Genomic DNA, 11,732 nt, shown 5'->3' with positions numbered 1-11,732 from the left:
TTTACCTTGGCACCACGTGCCATGAAGTAGTAGGTGCGAGCAGAGTCATCCTTGTTAGCATCAGCGTTGGTGAAGAGGCCACCGTCTTCAGTATTGAAGATGGACTTGGTGATGTATGCTGAAGATAAAGCCAGGCTTGCCATGCCTGAATCAGATTCCTCTTCAAACTCCATGTCCACCTCCTTAGATGCAGACTCCTCCTCTGAATCCATTTCCTTGCCTACAAACGCACGACCCTTGCTAGATGAGCTCTTCTTGTGTGATGAAGACTTCGACGAAGACTTGGAAAAAGATTTTGAGGATTTCTTCTTCTTGTTGTCATCAGACTCATATTCCTTGCTCTTCTTCTTCTTCTTCTTCTTCTTGTTCTCATTGTCCCATCGAGGACATTCAGAGATATAGTGACCAGGTTTCTTGCACTTGTGGAATGTTGTCTTCTTGTGGTCACGGGAGGAAGCTTCATCATTTCTTGAGCTGGATCTTGAAGACTATCTGGAGCCTTTCTTCCTGGTGAACCTTTGGAACTTCTTCACAAGCATGGCAAGTTCCTTTCAAATGTCTTCAGGATCCTTAGAACTGCAGTCAGATTCTTCTTCAAATGAGGAAACATCCTTTGCATTCAAAGCGCGAGTTCGGCCATAGTTGGGACCATAGATATCTCGTTTCTCAGATAGCTGGAACTCATGTGTGTTGAGCCTTTCAAGTATGTCAGACGGATCGAGAGTCTTGAAGTCAGGGTGTTTTTGAATCATCAGGGCCAGGGTGTCAAATGAGCTGTCAAGTGATCTCAAGAGTGCCTTGACGATTTCATGCTTGGTGATCACAATGGCGCCGAGTGCATGAAGCTCATTTGTGATGTCAGTGAGGCGATCAAACATCGGCTGAACATTCTCATTGTCATTTCTCTTGAAGCGGTTGAAGAGATTGCGAAGAACATTGATCCTTGAGTCTCTCTGGGTTGATACGCCTTCATTGACCTTGGAGAGCTAGTCCCAGACTAGCTTCGCAGTTTCCAAAGCACTCACACGGCCATACTGTCCTTTGGTCAGATGACCACAGATGATGTTCTTGGCAGTAGAATCCAGTTGAATGAACTTCTTGACATCAGCTGGGGTGACACCTTCACCGGCCTTAGGAACTCCATTCTTGATGACATACCAAAGGTCGACATCAATGGCTTCAAGATGCATGCGCATCTTATTCTTCCAGTAGGGGGTAATCAGTGCCATCGAAGACAGGGCACGCAGCGGAGACTTTGATTATCCCTGCAGTCGACATAGCTAAAACTCCAGGTGGTTAAACCGAATCACACAGAACAAGGGAGCACCTTGCTCTGATACAAATTGAAAGTGCTAGTTATCGACTAGAGGGGGGTGAATAGGCGATTTTTATGAAAGTCTTCAATACATGTGGGTTTTGAAGACAAACAGTAGAAATGAACCTATTAACGTGCAGCGGAAGGTAGACTACACTAGACAAGCCATAGTCAAGTAAGCAATGAAGTGAAAGTACGAAGACTATCCGCAGCTAGGTAGTATGGATCAAGATGGAAGATAGTATGAAGCCAGACAACAACAGTCTTCACTTAGTGAAGTCAATCAGATCATGCAAGCACAATGAGTTCATGAAGACAAACTGTAAGTAAAAAGAGAGGTAAGGATAGGACCAGTTGCTTGGTGAGGACATGTATTTGTTTGACCAGTTCCAGTTGTTGTGACAACTATACGTCTGGTCAGGGAGGCTGAGATTCAACTCCGAAGACCGCGTCGTCACCTTATTCCCCTTGAGCTAAGGACACACAGTCCTCGCCCAATCACTCTGGTAAGTCTTCAAGCTAGACTTCCAAACCTTCACAGACTTCGTTCACCTGCGATCCACAATGACTCTTGGATGCTCAGAACGCGACGCCTAACCGGCTGGAGGATTCATAGTCCTCAAGTGTAATAAGTCTTCAGATCACGCAGACATAAAGACTTCAGTGATGCCTAACACTCTTTGGCTCAGGGTGTTTAGGGCTTTGTCCTCGCAAGGATTTCTCTCTCAAAGGCTTCGGAGGTGGGTTGCTCTCAAATGAGAAAAGCCGTGCACTAACTCTGAGCAGCCACCAATTTATGGTGTAGGGGTGGGCTATTTATAGCCACAAGGCAACCTGACCTGATTTTTCCAAAATGACCCTGGGTCACTAAGGAACTGACACATGTCTAACGGTCAGATTTCAAACACACGCAGCCGCTTGACTTGGGCTACAAGTAAAGCTGACTTACCCAGCTCTGGATAAGATTTGCTCTCATTGTCTTTGCTTGAATACATAGGATTTGGTTGAGCATCACTTCAGTCACTCTGACTTTGTTCACTTGGACCCCACTTAACAGTACGGTGGTTCCAATGACTCAACAAAGAAGAAAAGGAAACTACGAAACTGAAAGTGCTAGTGATCGACTAGAGGGGGGGTGAATAGGCGATTTTTATGAAAGCCTTCAAAACATGGAAGTTTCATAGACAAACGATAGAAATAAACCTATTACCATGCAGCGGAATGTAGACTACACTAAGCAAGCCATAGTCAAGTATTCAATGAAATGAAAGCACAAAGACTAATAGCAGCTAGGCAGTATAGATCAGGATGGAAGATAGTATGAAGCCAATGAGAACAGGCAGTCACTCGGTGAAGACAAAAGATAATGCAAACAGGCAATGACTTCACACGCACCATCTGTAAATAAAGAGATGGGAAGGATAGAACCAGTGGCTCGTTGAAGACAATGATTTGTTGGACTAGTTCCAATTGTTGTGACAACTACGCGTCTGGTTAGGGAGGCTGAGATTCAACTCAGAAGACCGCATCTTCACCTTACTCCCCTTGAGCTAAGGACACCCAGTCCTCGCCCAATCACTCTGGTAAGTCTTCAAGGTAGACTTCCAAACCTTCGCAGACTTTGTTCACCGGCGATCCACAATGACTCTTGGATGCTCAGAACGTGACGCCTAACCGGCTGGAGGATTCACAGTCCACAAGTGTAATAAGCCTTCATATCACACAGACATGAAGACTTCAGTGATGCCTAACACTCTTTGGCTCTGGGTGTTTAGGGCTCTGTCCTCGCACAGATTTCTCTCTCAAAGGCTTCAAGGTTGGTTGCTCTCAAACGACAAAAGCCGTGCACTAACTCTGAGCAGCCAACCAATTTATGGTGTAGGGGGTGGGATTTTTATAGCCACTAGGCAACCTGACCTGATTTTCCAAAATGACCCTGGGTCACTAAGGAACTGACAGGTGTTCCAACGGTCAGATTTCAAACACACATGGCAACTTTACTTGAGCTACAAGCAAAGCTGACTTATCTAGCTCTGGATAAGATTTGCTCTCATTGTCTTCGCTCGAAGACATAGGATTTTGGTTAAGCATCACTTCAGTCATTCTGACTGGTTCACTTGGACCCCACTTAACAGTACGGTGGTCCCTATGACTCAACAAAGAAGAAAAAGAACGACGAAACAACTAAGTCTTCGCGCTCCATAGTCTTCACACGATGTCTTCTCTTGTCATAGTCTTCAATGTGAATGTCTTCACATACCACCTTTGACTTCAATGTCTTCATACATTTTTAGGGGTCATCTCCGATAGGAAAACCGAATCAATGAGGGACTTCTACCTATGTTATCCTGCAATTCTCACAAACACATTAGTCCCTCAACCAGGTTTGTCGTCAATACTCCAAAACCAACTAGGGATGGCACTAGATGCACTTACAATCTCCCCCTTTTTGGTGATTGATGACAAACTGGTTGAAGTTTTCAACGGGGATAGAAATATGTGAAATTGTAAAGGTTTTAAGTATTGTCTTCGTAAGTAGTAGAAAGGCTCCCCCTGAAGATGTGCATGTAAGTATTTTGCTTTTGAATGCAAATGCACATGGCAGGTTGTACTTACGGAGCTCCTCTTCTACTTATGAACACAATTCATCATGCATGAAATGATATAATGAAGATAATGACATGCATAATGAAAAATGGACGTCTGCAAAATGACTTCATGTAGAATTTATCGTCGCACATGCAGAATTTATCATCGCATCACATAGTGTCGAAAAAGGTACCAGATGACCATCAAGTTTAAGTGTTACAACTCAAAACGAACCAAATGTTTCAAAAGCGAGAGTTGTAAGCACTTGGCAAAAGTAGAAAAAAGTAAAGCAACCACCCATATGGACCCGCTTGAAGACTATCAACTCATATGCTTCCCCCTTTTGTTAGTAATGACCAAAAAGGTTTGAAGACATAGAGCCTCTACTCGTCCCATGAGGTGCAGGCAAAGCCACAGGGTCGTCGTTGAGGTCCGGTGGTGCAGAAGAACTTGGTGCAGTGTCAAGATGCGCTGAAGGTGGAGGTGGTGAAGTGGCATCATCTTGATCATCGATAACTCTGGCATTCACTGTTGCAGCTGAGGAAGAATATTCAGAGTCTTCAAGGGAGGGAGTCCGACGCAAGTGAGCATGCCTTGGAGGAGTGGAGTCAAACTTGAATCTTTCTGTGAAGCCATCCTCTTGAAGATCTTCTTCAATAGTGAGCAAAGTTAAACTCTTCCAGGACCTTCGACAGGTTTCATGTGTAACAAAGGCATTCTTGGTGGCAAGATTACGAATGCGATTGACGTCCACCAAGAGGCTTTGCATATGACGCTTAAGCCAGTCATGATGCTTATCCTGTTTCTGATGTAGCGCGACGAGAAGCTCTCGGTCATTGAGAACACGAGATCGCTTCCGAGGCCTTTGGGCAATGGTGCTTTCAGTGGCATCAGTTTGGGCGCGAGGGGCACATGTGTTACCAGCCAAGGGATAAACACGAGAGACTGCCTGAACTCCTTCAATGGGCTGGGTGAAGCTTTGACGATCAACGTTATGAAGATAGATTGGATCCTTAGCATGCTCTGGGTAAATAGCTTCAACAGACAGATCAACCTCTGGCAAGAATACAAGATGATTGCGCGTAGACGGCTGATAGTTGAAGGCAGAGTGAAGCTTGATAAGGCGCATTACCCACGGAGCATAGAACTTCAGACCAAAAATGTCAGAGCCAGATGCAGCCAACTGCCTGATGAAGAAGTCTTGAGCATTGAAGCTTATGCCATTGAAGATCTAGAAAACCAAAGTCTTCATTGCTCCTTCAAGCTTCGCTGCAGAGGAATGTCCTTTGACAGGCCATAGAGTTTTTCTGATGATATGATAAATGGTGCGGGGCAGATACTTTAGGTTTTCAACAAAGAATTCGGTTGGGTATTCAGCGTCGCGTGGCAAAGGCTTCATCATGCTCAGCATTTGACTCATGTTGGGTTCTGGCTTCTGGAAAATGCTCTCCAAAGCATTCTGGTGTTGTTGGCAACCTGGTTCATGGTATTCACCAGGAGTGGGAAGGGCGGTGAGCTCAATGATGTATTGAGCTTTAGCTTCATGATGAACATCTCCTGTCATCCACTCAAGGATCCAAGTCTTCGGATCCCTGTTGTATCCACGAATGTGGAGGGTATCATAGAATTGAAGTAGAAGTTATTCACTCCAGTGTTCCTTTGCAGTCACAAAATCAAGCAGACCTGCATCACGGAAGCAGTCAAGGGCTTCTTCATGGCATGGCAGTCCAACAATGGCTTCACAATCAAGATGCATGTGAGGGAAGATCCATCCCTGATTGTACAAGATGCATGAATAATAGCTTCGTTGCTGGTAACTCCAGAATCGGTCCGAAGAGATTCTTGGCCTTGTGTAGGGGTTCTTGGCACTGTTGAAGAATGTGTTGTGTGCCTTGAATCCATTCAGATTAAATGATCCTGGTGAAGCTGCAGTACCTGGAAACCGTGGTAGCCTTGGCTTTGGCTTCTGGACCTAAGGCATGTGCTCCACATGATAGGCAAACTGAGGTCCGGGACAGGCGGAGGAACCAGGATTGGCCAGCAGACGGTAACAAGCTGTCCACGATCATATGCTTGCTCGATGGTGTGTGGCCTTGGAGGAGGTACAGGAGCAGAGGCATTGGCTTCAGGCAACGGATTTGCTTCGGGTGCTGCATTTGCTTCAGGTGCATTCACTTCTGGCACCACATTAGCTTCATGCGCCACATTAGCTTTAGCCATGACAACATCATTGGCTTTAGTGTTGATGTTGGTGGCCGCCTCAGTATTGGTAACCTCCACTTCAGGAGCTGGAGGGTCAGACACATTCTCCTCGAGAACAACTTCAGGGTTGGACGGGGGTGTAGCAACTCTTTCTTCATCACGTGGTTCTTCTTCTTCATCGGCTAATGCAGCCGGAATATCTTCAGCCGCTTTGGCTTCAGATTCAGGGATGTTCACAGTAGGAGAGGCTTCAGGAAAGACTTCGCGTGAGACAGATTGGTGATCTTCTCCTTCTGGAACACTTGGCAATGTGACCTGTGGCCTTGGTCCTTTGCGAAGCCTGCGAAATGCTGGCGACGCCTGTGGAGATGGAGTTGGTTGGGCCTCAAAGTCTTCACTGTCAATCACCGGAGTGGTGACCTGTGGTGGGGGAGTGACTGGTGTTTCTTCAGCACGAGGGGATTCTTGAGGGTGATCAGCCCATGAGTCATCCTGAGCAATTGGCGTCAATGGACGACCAATGCTGATGAGTTCGTTTTTCGTGAGAACTAGCGATGATACCAAATTGTGCTCGATGTGAGGACGGACTTCATCATCTTCAACATTGTCGTGAGGACCAATGTCTTCAGCTGTGGTGGGGTCAACAGCTAGATTCTCTTCAGCTTCAGGAGCCTCTGTGGAAGCAGGCTCATGAACTACCAGACAACGTTCACGATGTTTAGATGCAGGACGAGCAACATAAATTGGCTCGACAAGAAGGGGCTCTATGGAAGCAGCATGGTCTCTCTTCTTTGTTTTCCTTTTCTTGGTTGGAGGAGCATCATCAGTGGTGTCTTTGGTCTTGCGCTTTCTGGCTTCGGCTTCAGCTGCTCTAGTTTTCTTGAATTCTGAAGCCACTGTGGGGACCTTAGGCTTCGAGCATGTCGTACTGGCTGGGAAGACAATACGAGGTCTTCTTGCCTTGATGCTTCTGGTTTGGCCACAGCTAGCTTCTTCTTCTTCTTGGCAACCATTCTGGGGTCGATGCCTGGTCGCCCCAAAGCCTTGCGCTTTTCAGCTTCATTGTATCCTTGAACACATTTGGCAGCAAGATTCTTCATGCGCTCACGAGAACCTTTTGCTTCTTCTCATTTCTTGTGGAATGCCTCCTTGAGCTCATGCATCATGACCTTGAAGTTCTGAATGTCTTCAACATTGAGCTTGGCCATGTGCTTCTTGAACTGAGCCTTTTCATAATCGATCTTATGCTTCAGCTCAACAATTTTCTGAGCAAGAGCCAGCTCAGGAGCAATGGCTCTGTGGAAGGAGACGCTGAGGCCAATTGGAAGCTAAAGATCATCAAAACTGACATCTGGGTTTTCAAACCACTCATCAATAAACTTGTATAAGATTTCCACATCAAAGAGGGGAAGATCATTGAAAATTTCTGCCTCTTGCTTGCTCTTTATCAACTGCTCAAGAGCGTCATCACCAAGATCGTCATCGCTGGACAGATCAATGGTGTCATTCTCGTTTCTCAAAACAGCAGCAGCGGTCAGTGCTTGACCAGTGGGTTGCATGGGCTTTTTCAACTTGGCAGACTTGGAGATGCGTGATAGATCTTCAAACTACACACTAGCTTTAGGAGGTGCAGTGGCCAGAGGCTTCGCTCGTGAGACCTTTGGTGTAGGGGGGGGGCTTTGAAGCCTTTGGTTTCTTTTGCTTCATAGGCTTCGGTGGTGCAGGTGCTTTGTCAGAATCAGTGTCATCTGCAGAGTGGTCCACGGCTGTCCCTTGAACCTGAATATGAGTGATGAGACCTTCTAAGTTGTAGAAGGGCCCAATAAGATTGGGTTCAGCTTCCCGTGTGCTGTCAGCTCATGGTGCAGAGGGGCCTGGGTTGAAGTATAATCCCAAAGACTTCTTGTTTTCCTTGGCCGAGTTCTTTGCAACCTAATAGTTGCGCTTGAACAGATTATCTTCACGACACCATAACAGAGAGGATGGGTCAGCATTAGTAGGCTGAGGTCCATGAATCATGCAGGGGTAGAAGCCTTGAGCAATAGCTTCAGACTTCGACTTGGGATGAAGACCTTTGTAAATTATATCTCCCCAGGGGCCCTTTAAGGCATTCTTCTCAGCATACTCCTTGGTGACGAATTTGTACTTGATCCATTCCTCTGCCCAGTGTCTTCGAATCCATTGGATTCGGTTCTTGCATTCTCCATAGGTTTCTTCTGGATTTGACTTGTATAACTCATAGAGATCCGGTGGCAGGTCCTTAGCAGTGTTTCCACGGCATTGTCTGCCGCCCTTCCTAACAGATTTTTGAGTTGTCATGAAGTTTAGACTGAAAGGCTTCAACACTGTCGAAGTCTTCCGTCTACTGGTCAGACAGGAACTGGCTTCAGGAGAATTTATGTGACGCTGTAAGAACTCTGCAAATGAATGCAGACTATGAGAACCAAGGGATTCTCCCATGGACATGTACCTATGACAGCATTAGAGATGCGAGGGAAGGGGAAGAGATCATATGCATTCTTAGAAGATTTTGAAAATAAATCATTTTAGAAGACATTGACCTCATAGTGCGAAGACATTCACTCATATGTAGTGAGTTGGTTCCATATTTGTACGAATCCACGAATAAGTACAAGTGAGGAATCTAACTACTTTGTTAAGCATAAGTGAATATACTAGGCATGCTATGAGATGCAGAACAAGATAGATCCAATTTTGTAGCAACAGAAACCACTTGTGGTTGCAAAGGATGAATCCATCGGATCAAAAATACTGTAAAAAGAGGTTTTATTTACCACATGAGGAACTGCTAGACGGAGTGGGAGAGGAGGCCGAGCAGTTCGATCTTCCGTTCCCTAACTTGGCGACGGAGGACACCTACGGCGACGGCGGAGAAGAAGATGTCCGCGGCCGACGTGATGACGATGTCGGTGAGGTCGCGGCAGCTAAGCGCTTCGTCGCCGGCGTCATCGAGGGCTAGCGGTGGCGCTAGGGTTTGTGTGAGAGTGGAAGAAGAGATAATGACTAGGGTGAGGCGTGTATTTATAGGGACATGGGCGGCACAGCGTTATTACGCAGGTGCCCCTGGCGGTTCACATCTGGAGGACACGTGGCGATCATGCAACACATTGGAGGTTGTTCCATGTTCCCATGCATGCCTGTATTGTCGGGTGGTCGTTCCCTCATATCCGGGTTTCAGGTAAAAAGGATTAAGCATTGAAAACAGATTAATGTTTGTCTCCGTGTCTTCTATTGACAAGGACGCAGAGAAGACGTTTTGACAGTTTCAATAGAATGCATATGATTTGGATAGATAGACTTAAGATGGGAGCACAGAAAGGTCAGGGTCCGATCACATTCACTTAGTTCAAAAGATTCAACTAGAAGACATAGCTATAAGTGAATGCTGTAGAGGACAGAAACCAAATCAGTACATTGAAGATAAACATGAAGACATGTTAACATTGAAGACAAACAAAATGCGAAGACTTTGCAAATGTAACGCCAACAGAAAGTATTCCAAACAAAAGTTTGGTGGTGGCGTTACCCACCGTATAGGAAATATTAGACCCAGACGCGGCGCACAATTATTGTGGCGCTCCAAAGTCAAATTCCGCGTTAATGTATTCACACTTAGAGTGTAAGTCTTCATTAATTGAAGATATATGTTACTTCGTGTGTTTGCACATCTAAGTCATCAACATGCATCAGTGTTAGGATGTGTGCATGATCACAGGACATTTGAGGATTCCAAGATATTTAGCTCACACCGCAACTTGCAAAACCTTTTCTCATCCAAGGGCTTTGTGAAGATATTTGTCAGTTGCTCTTCAGTTCTGACGTGAATGATATCAATATATTCCTTCATGACATGATCTCTGAGAAAGTGATGACGGATCTGAATGTGCTTTGTCTTCGAGTGTTGAACTGGGTTGTTGGCAATCTTGATGGCGCTTTCATTGTCGCAGTAGAGTGGCACTTGCTTCAGATGAATGCCATAGTATTTGAGTGTTTGCTTCATCCATAGAAGCTGAGTGCAGTAAAATCCAGCAGCAATGTATTCAGATTCAGCTGTGGAGAGAGGTACACAGTTCTGCTTCTTTGAAGACCAACACACAAGTGATCGTCCCAGAAAGTGACATGTGCCTGATGTATACTTGTGGTCCACCTTGTCACCAGCATAATCAGCATCCGAGAATCCAACTAGATCAAACTCTGAGCCCTTTGGATACGATAATCCTAGTGTTGGGGTGTAAGCCAAATATTGAAGAATTCGCTTCATAGCTAAGTGATGCGATTCCTTTGGTGCCGCTTGGAATCGGGCACACATGCAAACACTAAGCATGATATCTGGCCTAGATGCACATAAATAAAGCAAAGAACCAATCATGGTGCGGTATACCTTTTGATCGAACTCTTTACCATTGGCATCAGAATCAAGATGACTCTTGGTAGGCATTGGCGTCGTATAACCTTTGCAGTCTTGCATTCCAAACTTCTTCAGGCAATTTTTGAGGTATTTCTCTTGAGATATGAAGATGTCGTTGCGTTGCTGCCGTATTTCAAGACCAAGGAAGAACTTCAGCTCACCCATCATGGACATCTGATATTGCTCTTGCATCATGTATCCAAACTCATCACTGTATTTCTGATTAGTGCAGCCGAAGATAATGTCATCCACATATATTTGGCACACAAACAGTTCACCATCATATGTCTTCATGAAGAGAGTGGGATCCAGGGAACCAGGTTTGAAGCCTTTGCTCTTCAGGATGTCCTTGAGTGTGTCATACCAAGCATGAGGGGCTTGTTTGAGGCCATACAGTGCCTTGTTGAGCTTGTAAACCATGTCAGGATGTTTTGGATCTTCAAAGTCAGGCGGTTGTGCAACATACACTTTGTCTTCAATCTTGCCATTGAGAAATGCACTCTTCACATCCATTTGATACAGAAGAATGTTATGATGATTTGCATAGGCCAGCAGTATGTGTATAGCTTCAGGCCTAGCCACAGGAGCAAATTTTTCATCGAAGTCAATTCGTTCAACTTGAGTGTATCCTTGAGCAACGAGACGAGCCTTGTTTCTGACAACTTGACCATGGTCATCTTGCTTGTTGTGATATATCCATTTAGTGCCTATGATATTGTGCTTACGAGGATCAGGACGCTTGACCAGTTCCCATACATTATTCAACTCAAACTGTTGAAGCTCTTCTTGCATAGCTTGAATCCATTCAGGTTCCATGAAGGCTTCATCAACTTTCTTGGGTTCAGATATTGATATGAATGCGAAGTGCCCACAAAAACTTGCTAGTTGTGTTGCCCTTGAATGAGTGAGTGGACCAGGTGCATTGATGCCATCAATTATTTTCTCAATCTGTACTTCATTTGCAACACGAGGATGAACAGGACGAAGATTTTGCTCTTCCTGATCATTGTCATCGTTAGAAGGATTATCTTTAGGCTGAGTATTGTCTTCAGGTTGATCAGGTGCAGAGATGATGAGTTCCTCTTCGGGTTGTGCTTCAGACGGTATGATTTCTCCAGTTCCCATAAGCTTGATGGATTGTAGCGACCAGACCTCAAACAGTCCGATCTCTGTGCTCCAGTGTCATCCCGGGATCAG

This window comes from Triticum urartu, chromosome 3, assembly GCF_003073215.2.
Source record: "Triticum urartu cultivar G1812 chromosome 3, Tu2.1, whole genome shotgun sequence".
Classification (NCBI taxonomy): Eukaryota; Viridiplantae; Streptophyta; class Magnoliopsida; order Poales; family Poaceae; genus Triticum; species Triticum urartu.
This window is presented reverse-complemented; position numbering follows the sequence as displayed.